Source organism: Myxocyprinus asiaticus, chromosome 10 (genome assembly GCF_019703515.2).
Source record: "Myxocyprinus asiaticus isolate MX2 ecotype Aquarium Trade chromosome 10, UBuf_Myxa_2, whole genome shotgun sequence".
In the NCBI taxonomy this organism is placed as follows: Eukaryota; Metazoa; Chordata; class Actinopteri; order Cypriniformes; family Catostomidae; genus Myxocyprinus; species Myxocyprinus asiaticus.
Window position 1 is genome coordinate 48,679,511 of NC_059353.1, and position 9,636 is coordinate 48,689,146.

The following is a 9,636-nucleotide window of genomic DNA, read 5'->3' on the forward strand; positions in this document are numbered from 1 at the left end:
CTGAAACAGGAGCGCGACCCGCGCTTCTATAGCCAATCAGAGACGCTGTTCGCCTGTCAATCATTTCATGACTTGCGGTTTGCTGACACCGGATTTGCTCGTTTGTTTTTGTAGGGCGGGGCTTTGGAGAGAGGGCATGTCGTTGATGGCACTTGACTCAGTTAAAACTTCAAAGTTGTTTCAGATGACTTGATGACCAGGAGTGCTAGCCTCCTTTTTAACAAACTAAAGATTAAAGTTTGAAACGCTAATGCTGATTTATAGTTTCAGAATGGTAAGCATTGAAAATCGTACTCGCTGTGATGGTGCCATTGTATTGCATCAGTGGCAACAATATTTGCATACTAGATTGCGATTGGTCTTATTTCTTGTATTTATTTAAAGGTGCACTCAGTATTTTTTTTTTTCCTCATTAAAAAAGTTTAACTCCTAAAGACATGAATTGTAATCATGACCGCTCACATTAAAGAAGACTGGAGTCATGTCAGTAACCTTATAAAAGCTGTTTTATTCTACATGGAGAGGGTCCTCACATGGGGGCGGCCATTTTAGAATCACACGACCAGCTGAATACTACTCGCTTAATCTCAGTAACCGTCCTGTTATTGGGCACTTTCACTCATTGATTAAAGTAATCATGACTGACTGTGAATACTACATGGCATCTGAAACTGAAAACTATTGATTTTAAATTGCTGCATCCAAGCCGCTAGGTGTCAGTGTACGTTTAAGATGACACAAAGACAAAAGTTACTGAGTGCACCTTTAAACTTTCGGTGGCTCTGACTCATTATAGCACCATGTTTGCATTACTTTAATCTTATTTAAAAATTATTATTTTTGCTGCCTTCTAGCAATCGTATATTTACTTCTGGAAATGAAAATCTAGTTTATTTAGAGCTCTGAATTGTTATAATTATTTTATTTTCCTTTCTTTCCTTTTCTTTCTTTCTTTCTCACTTTCTTTCCATTTTTCTTTCTTTTATTTGTTTATTTTGTTCTCTCTTTTTTCTCTTTTCTTTCTAACTTTCTTTTCATTATTTCTCTCACATTCTTTCTGTCTTTCTCACTTTATTTTTTCTCACTTTTCTTTATTTTTCTTTCTTTCACACTTTCTCACGTTCTTTCTTTCTTTCATCTTTCTTTTCTTACCCACATTTATTTTATCTTTCTTTCTCACATTCTTTCTTTCTTTCTTTCTTTCTTTCTTTCTATATAAAAGCCTTCCTAAATTTTCAGAGTCCCTGTTTCCTTTTTTGCAGCTGGAATGAAAGGCACTTGAGAGTTCCCCATCTGTGTTTACAGTCACAGAATGGAATGCCTGCCTCAGGTAACATCAGGTGACATCCTGTCAGCCAACTCTGAACACCGTTCACACTAATGAGTGCTACATTTCAGCTACACTTTTAATCTGATCAGTAATATAAATACATTTTGCCACTGGCATTTGAAAATAAATGACAATAATGTATGTTCTATTTAAAAGCAGTTAGAACAGTTGACTAATAACAGCGTTCAGCAGTGAAAGCTCGTTGTGTGTCCTCATCTGGCATTTCAGCAACTGCAAATAACGATCATTTCATTGCACATTAACTTCTTCTGCCTTCTGAACTTTAACTGAACCAACATTTATATAAAATGTAAACAAAATGGGCCACATAATCATAGATGTAATGTCCTCACAATTCCCTCTAGATGGCAGTGTTGCTAACATTTGCATAACACAGGAAGTTTACAATAAGTGATTTGGGACAAATATACTGTATTATATCTACATAGAAAGACGGACGGACGGACTGACAGACAGAATTTATTTTAAGAATGTGAAAAGTCAGAGTAAAAGTAGAGAGAATGATTTATTTCAGCATTTTCAGGTCAGAAGTTTACATACACTGTGTTAGTATTTGGTAGCATTGCCTTTAAATTGTTTAACTTGGATCAAACATTTTGGGTAACCTTCCACAAGCTTCTCACAATAAGTTGCTGTTATTTTGGCCCATTCCTCCAGACAGAACTGGTGTAACTGAGTCAGGTTTGTAGGCCTCCTTGCTCGCACATGCTTTTTCAGTTCCCTCAAATTTTCTATCAGATTGAGGGCTTTGTGATGGCCACTCCAATACCTTGACTTTGTTGTCCTTAAGCCATTTTGCCACAACTTTGGAGGTATGCTTGGGGTCATTGTCCATTTGGAAGACCCATTTGCAACCGAGCTTTAACTTCCTGGCTGGAGTCTTGAGATGTTGCTTCAATATATCCACATAATTTTCCTTCCTCATGATGCCATCTCACTTTGTGAAGTGCACCAGTCCCTCCTGCAGCAAAGCACCCCCACAACATGATGCTGCCACCCCCATGCTTCACGGTTGGGATGGTGTTCTTCGGCTTGCAAGCCTCACCCGTTTTCCTCCAAACATAATGATGGCCATTATGGCCAAAAAGTTCAATTTTTGTTTCATCAGACCAGAGGACATTTCTCCAAAAAGTAAGATATTTGTCCCCATGTGCATTTTTAGGTTATGTTGATATAAGACTCATTTTACTGTGGATATAGATACATGTCTATCTGTTTCCTCCAGCATCTTCACAAGGTCCTTTGCTGTTGTTCTGGGATTGATTTGCACTTTTCGCACTAAACTACGTTCATCTCTAGGAGACAGAATGCGTCTCCTTCCTGAGCGGTATGATGGCTGCGTGGTCCCGTGGTGTTTATACTTGAGTACTATTGTTTGTACAGATGAATGTGGTACCTTCAGGCATTTGGAAATTGCTCCCAAGGATGAACCAGACTTGTGGAAGTCTACAATTTCGTTCTGAGGTCTTGGCTGATTTCTTTTGATTTTCCAATGATGTCAAGCAAAGAGGCGCTGGGTTTGAAGGTAGGCCTTAAAATACATCCACAGGTACACCTCCAATTCAGTACACCTCCTATCAGAAGGCTTGACATCATTTTCTGGAATTTTCCAAGCTGCTTAAAGGCACAGTTAACTTAGTGTATGTAAACTTCTGACCCACTGGAATTGTGATATAGTCAATTAAAAGTGAAACAATCTGTCTGTAAACAATTGCTGGAATAATTACTTGTGTCATGCACAAAGTAGATGTACTAAACGACTTGCCAAAACTATAGTTTGCTAATATTAAATCTGTGGAGTGGTTAAAAAATTAGTTTGAATGACTTCAACATAAGTGTATGTAAACTTCTGACTTCCGCTGTAGACAGATGGTAATATAAGATGGCTCTGTTATTTATTGGTGCTGTGCCTTTTTAGAAACCAATCAGGTATAGAAACTGAACTAGTCAGGTGTTTGAAGCTTAGCAGAATAAAATATTTCCGACACGTCACCTGTCATGCTGCTGGAGGATGCCTCACCTGTAGTTCAGTGAACGAGTCTGCATTCTTCACATTCAGAAGACATGTGCGCACGTGTCTGTATGCGCGTGTGTGTGTGTGTGTGTGCGTGTGCATTCCCACTTGCATTAATGTATGACTTCACACATATCTCTATGTTCAGCAGTGATGCTGGTTTTAAGATTTGCTGTCAGCCGATGCTTAAAAAGGCTTGTTTTTTTTTTCTGACCTACGTATCTTTCTTTCATTTTTTTTTTTCAGTTTTTTTTTTTTTTTTAGAATGCACGACAACCCTCTTTTGCTTTGTTTACACCCTGCTTTTTAGCAGTTGCTATTAATTTTATTTCTTTTTTTTACATTAATTTCTCTATACTACCAGGGCTAGATGCACTGCCTTAGGCAATTGTTTAGACAGGTGTTTGCCATGTAAGTTGTTACAACCTTGTAAATATTTCAAGATCCAGTTTTCATGTTTCACACTACATATAATTAGTGATCAGAAAAGCATTTACAGCCTTATTATATCTGTGTTTCAAAGGTGCACTAAATGTGCTATTTGCAGACAGCCTAGATTAATTTATTTCACAAGTAAAATTGTCCAATAACGGGGATTAACAAGAAAAAGATATTTGTATTTGGCAGGTCATGTGATCAACTTGCCAATAAAATAAAAAAGCTTTTATTAGGCTGCTGACTGGAGTTTACATGATTTTAAAAGAATATTCCGGGTCCAATACAAGTTGCAAGTCACTTACAATGGAAGTGAATGGGGCCAATTTTTGGAGGGTTCAAAGGCAGAAATGTGAAGCTTATAATTTTATAAAAGCACTTACATTAATTCTTCTATTAAAATGTTTATGATTTGAGCTCTAAATTTGTTTAAATGGCAGTCTTTATGGTATTACAGGGTTTTTAGTGTTACGTCGTCATGGCAACGAAGTTGTAAAATTGGATATATTTACAGAGAAAACATTAGTAAGAGATTTTATCACATTAAATCATGTTAAAATGTATAATGTTTAAATCTTTTGAAACAGCATTTTAATGTTTATGAATTGGCCCCATTCACTTCCATTGTAAGTGCCTCACTGTATCAGATTTTTGCTTTTTTTAAAAAAAAGGAGGAACAAGTTGAAAATAGTGGTAGCTCAGCCTTAACCGCTGAGCTACCACTGCCCCTATGATTATTATATATTATAATTATTAAATTATTTATTAGCTTAACTTGTATTGAACCTGGAATATTCCTATAAACAATTTTCTGAAGTACTATGGACTTATGTATAAAACGTTTTTTAATGAGGGAAAAAAATAACTTAAAATACACCTTTAAAAATGAAAGTAAAAAGGGGCATTTTCCCAGAGACAGACTAAGCCTAATCTTTAAGTACATTATCAACATTGATTCACCATTGAAAATCCTTTTTGGTCTGTGACTAAATCTGCTTAATCTGCATTCAGGAAACCAGCTCTTAAAGTATAAATCTATGCATTTTTATTGTTCAAATTCTCCCTCTTTTGTTGTAGGATTTCCTTTGGGTACTGGGTATTTATGAGTTGTAAATCATTCCACACCATGGAAAAGACTTTTGAAAGAATGCATATGCGTTGAGATGAAGAATGTGCCCCACCTCAGCAGCTAAGACTTAGACATTTACACAACACACACACACTCCACAGATGCTTGGCATTTCTGTCTTCTAGACTGACATCTTACTAAAGGCTCCTCTCGCACTGAAGAGAAATAACATTCAATCTTGGCAGTCTGCTATTTGAAGGGAAAAAAACGCTATTCCCTTATAGAAACCTGATTATAGATCTCAATGTGTCTGAATTTTTACACGCCTTGTAGATGCTAGTTACTATAAATGCCAGTGAGCTTTTAGTTTAACACATACAGACTTCCGAGTAATCAGGCTGTATTGGAGAAAATAAAAAGACTGGATTTAGCATTTTCTGAAGGAAATAGCAGTGCTTGCAAGGCAGCAAAACATTTCTTAAAGTTAGGTAAGCATAACTTTTAGGCTTTGATTCTGTGTAAATGAAATGCTGCATCAGATTCGCTTTGTCATGCATCAGTCTCGTTTTATGTCAAGTATGAGAATAAACATACACAACACCCTCTTTGCAGTGTGAGTGTGTATGTGTGCAGTTTCTGTGTGGCACTAAATAGAACTGCAAAAATAACGAGAGAGGTCAAGTTTGTCAAGGCAAACTTTGATATTGGCTTAAGGAAGCCTGGTCTGAAAGTTTAAAAAAGTTGTAAAAGCTTGAGGGTAGAACGTTTAATCAACTCTGGGGCATTTTGGGCTGCCGCCTGCAATTTTTCACACTCAAATATAAAAGCAAACCATTTATAGATACTGTGGACTAATTGTCAAAAATTGGCACACATAAAAAAAAAAGTCTCCTTCCATCACAAAATGGCGATGTGAAATGTAGGTGGCGCTCTAATGCATTTTAGCTCTCACAGATGTGCTCGTCCAATATCATTCATTCTAATTTTCAGTTCATGCACCACCCCATTATTTCGTCGAAAATCTTGGCCTCTGAGTGGACTAAAAGCTCAATCTAGGGGTCATTAGAAAGCTCAGATCCTCCCCTTTTGCGATGATTTATAATATTTTATCATCAATATTTAATAACATTTATTTCCAATGTTTTGTGTAGCATGCTTTTCCTGCAGAACCGCATATTTTGTTTTGGACGTTTAAGATATAACATTGGATTATTCAAACAAGGTCACAGACAAGTAAAAAATGGCAAATTTTTTAGAAAACACCCTAAGGTAAAAGCAGATGTAAAGTTTTTAGCTATTTGGGGCTTACAGCAGCAGTGAGCGGCACATAAAAGAGATGCTCGTATCTGATGTCTTACAGATATCATATTTTACTTTGTGATTATTTTGAAAATCTTTCGAACTGTGGTATAAGGGCATAATAATAATATGTACAGTCACATTCCTTAGAATGAGAGCTTTCATTTGATATATGATTTGTCTGTTTAAGTGCTATTTGAAAGACTTATATTCATATAATTATTTCTACCACATGACCTCTAGGTGGCGCTGATTTGCGACATGAATGCTTTCAGACCTTATTTTGTTATTTTATGTAACAAAGTCAGAAGTGAGTGGGTATATATGAAAAGTTAATATTCTAAGCTTTCAAATGATACCCCATATGCCTGAATTATGTATTCAGAGAATTTTTCGCAACATAGCGCCCCCTTTTGGACCCGCTGGTGGAATTGAAGAGGTCAATAACAGACGTTACAGTAAAATGGATGGATGGATCAATGGATGGATAGATAGATACCGCCGCTGCTCCACTGACTCCTGAGGCTGCTTGAATTTCTGCCACGCCACGAAGCGTAACTCGCATAGTTTTCCATTAAATTCGACCCAATCATTATCAAAGGACAAAGATTATTTACTCTAGCCATCACTGTATGACACATTGTGTATGTGTTTCTTTCATGTAGCCTACACAATGTGTTTTTTAGTTACAAGTATGTTGTTTATTGGTTTGACCGTTTGAATGAAGCCCATTCAATGCTACAGATAAAGAAATTGCATAGTTAACGTAGCCATTTCTAATCATTCAGTTTGCTCAGTTACGCCAGTTTCATTCAGTAACCTGCAAACTCATCAACGTCACTCTGTTCATTCTTGAAGAAGGGAAAACCTTTGGTAACTTGTGTGTTCAGTCTGCCACCTAAAATGCATCGACAAGCCCTGTGTACATGTGCCGTGTCCTACCTGCGACGCTGCATGGTGCTTCTCGTCTGGTGTGCGACCGCCTTATCTCTGATCAGTTAGAAAAGACATAGCACACTAAGTCAGAACAGTCTGAAGCTCTGTGCCAAATTTGGTGATTGAAGCTTGACAGCTCTTGGAGTTACTCCTGAAAATTGTGGTCTTTGTTAGGGATTTTGTAAAAACCTTAAACCAGTCAGTAGAATAACAGTATGTTGGCTTTGTCAAGCCAACATAATTATGTAATACAAAGTTTCAAACACCCATCTTGTATCATTACTTGGACAAACAGGCAGTCCCGCCCCAAACTCGCCATTTGCCGAGCCAGTTTCCTTATGTCTGACTTATTTGAGGCACTTTGGTGTAAGTCCCGCATAGCCAAGGTTTTTGTTTTTTTTGCAACTAATGTTAGACAAGAATGCCCACTTAGACAGGAAAAGCTGTCTAACTGACAAGTAAAGCTATTAATCTCAGTCGGTTTTGTCATTACAAGGGGAGGGTTTATCTTATCTTACATCTATCATCCCACAATAAAAGACAGACATGGGGCAAACAAAATGTATATAATGATGCAGCAGTCTTCCTGAGCGATTGACCAGAAAACACATGGTCAAACAGCAGAACATTTCGTAGAGAGACAAACTACAGCAGAGAAACATCAGTGCAGACTGTTTCACAGACATAACTAAGTAAACAAAGCCGATTATGCCATTCTGCTCTGCTTTACGTGCTACTACATGCCTCAAACGAAACTTTAAGGATCTTTAAAAGATCTGTCAGTAACCTGGCAACCTTTGGCAAATCCAGTGATAATTAATGCTGCCATCACATGCTCTGGGAATTATTCTACTTCACACTTCTTAAGTCGTAATTACAAGTACATCATGTTTAAGTATAAATTATTAGTATTATTTTTGCCCCATGTCGGTCTTTTATTGTGGGATGATAGATGTAAGGTAAGAAACTCGCCCCTAAATGGCACGTAATGACAAAACCGACTGAGATTGATCGCTTTACATTTCAGTTAGACAGCTTTTCCTGTCTAAGTAGGTGGTTCTTGGCTAACATAAGTTGCAAAAAACATGGATGCCAGTTTCATTTTTGCCAATTTCTTGGGTAACTCTTATTTTGACACCGTTATGTTAATCTTTGTCAAATACTTGATATTTTCTCTTTGTAAAAAGTTTACTGATCTATATATATATATATATATATATATATACATTTTTATGGCTGTGTAGAGCTGAGGAGGGCGGAGCCGGGCTGGAATGATGCACGCCCGGTCCCCAATCAGCCTGATGGGGCGCACGAGGGATAAAGGCGGCCGGGGACGACAGTTCAAGAGAGAGAGAGAATTACAGGCAGCTGCCCTGCATGTGTTTGTTTGTGTGTTTTTGTTTAAATTTATTATTAAACTATAATATTCTCAAGCCGGTTCTCGCCGCTTCTTTTCCCTATAACCCCCCTACAGGTTAGAACGACATGCAGCAACAACAAAGTAGCTGCATTTAGAAAAATTAATAAAACCATCATTCACTACAGAAACCGTATTCTGCACTGACAAGTTAGAAATATACTGTATGTCTCCATCCAACTCCGATATTAAAATGATCTCAGAGTTTTCCACTTCTATTCAACTTGAGGGAATGTTCATGTGCAACTTCCAAGTAGGAAACTCGTATTTACGATTATTCCAATAGCACATGAAGGATTGTGGTTTTAGGAATTGTAATAGTGATGCAGGCCTTAGCAAACACCAATAAAAGAATGTTTGAGGAATATTGTTGATATTGTTATACAGTGCCACTGCCTTGCAAATACTGCAGAGATCATAGTTTGAGTGAACATGCAGATCCAGTTGATAACGTTACAGGAGTCTCTCCAGCAGGTGAGTCTGACGCCTCTTCTACAGTCTGAGATGCCACCCTGAATAATTCATGATGCTACAGGGGTACATTGCGAGGTGAACTGTCTAGTCTGGCTCTCTCTTTTTGTGTTGGCATAAATGTTTCCGAATGACCATTAAAGTGCTGCTCAATGATTGTATAGAGGTTGTACAAATGAACTGAATATATTTTTGTTGCATTGGTCTTATTTGTGCATGCATATGCTGTCTCACTGGCTTCTGGCTCCATTTACAAACATGAAATATAAAGAATGTAAGACATAAAACAATTTTGTTATGGCTTTTTTTGTTTATTTAAATATGTATTATATTATATATAAAGTCTACAGTTACTTATACTTTAGGAATATTCCTTGTTCAATACAAGTTAAGCTCAATACACAGCATTTGTTGCATAATGTTGATTACCACAAAAAATTGTCATTTTGCCTCACTGTGACCCAGATTTTTGCTTTTTTTTTTTTTTTTTTTTTTTAAGAAAAGGAGGGACTAGTCCAAATAAGTTTTTGTGCTAATCAAGGTTATGCCACAAATGCTGTTAATTGAGCTTGTATTGAGCTAGAATATACCTTTAAAGTATGTTCCAATGTCTATTCTCATTACTCTACTGACATATAAAACGT

The 9,636-nt window shown here is 37.0% G+C and overlaps 1 long non-coding RNA gene across 1 annotated transcript; it reads left to right on the plus strand.

Annotated features, from left to right (window-relative positions):
• The first annotated feature begins 151 nt into the window (after positions 1–151).
• On the plus strand, positions 152–9,132 carry LOC127447546 (uncharacterized). Its single transcript, XR_007898399.1, has 3 exons — positions 152–274; positions 1,263–1,330; positions 8,349–9,132. It is a non-coding gene; the product is annotated as an uncharacterized LOC127447546 (long non-coding RNA).
• Positions 9,133–9,636: the final 504 nt, after the last annotated feature.